The 327-nt window shown below is 36.7% G+C and overlaps 1 pseudogene; it reads left to right on the forward strand.

Moving 5' to 3' along the window:
• LOC103081928 (ADP-sugar pyrophosphatase pseudogene) overlaps positions 1 to 45 on the forward strand; it is a 708-nt pseudogene extending 663 nt beyond the window's left edge.
• The last annotated feature ends 282 nt before the right edge of the window (positions 46 to 327 follow it).

Here is a 327-nt window from a genome sequence, read left to right on the forward strand (position 1 = left end):
CATGCAAACATGAAGCTGTTTGAAGTTCCCTTCCTGAAATTTTAGGTGCAAAGGCAGTGGCCATGTTTTTGTGAATGAGACCACCAGGGCCTCCTTTACTAAGACTCTGTATTCATAATGTCGATTTGAAATTAACTTTTCCATACAATATAAGCAACACAGAATGCAAAAAAAGAAAAAAAAATCCTCAAGTGGGGTGGTAGCTGAAACAATGACAGAACATAAATATTAGTCTCTGAGAAGAAACCAAAAAGATGAGATAATATTCGAGAAATTATTTGTTGAATCTGGCTCAATGCTAAGCTAGCAGTGAGAACACAGCAGGAA

This window comes from Lipotes vexillifer, unplaced genomic scaffold (assembly GCF_000442215.2).
Source record: "Lipotes vexillifer unplaced genomic scaffold, Lipotes_vexillifer_v1.1 scaffold1192, whole genome shotgun sequence".
In the NCBI taxonomy this organism is placed as follows: domain Eukaryota; kingdom Metazoa; phylum Chordata; class Mammalia; order Artiodactyla; family Lipotidae; genus Lipotes; species Lipotes vexillifer.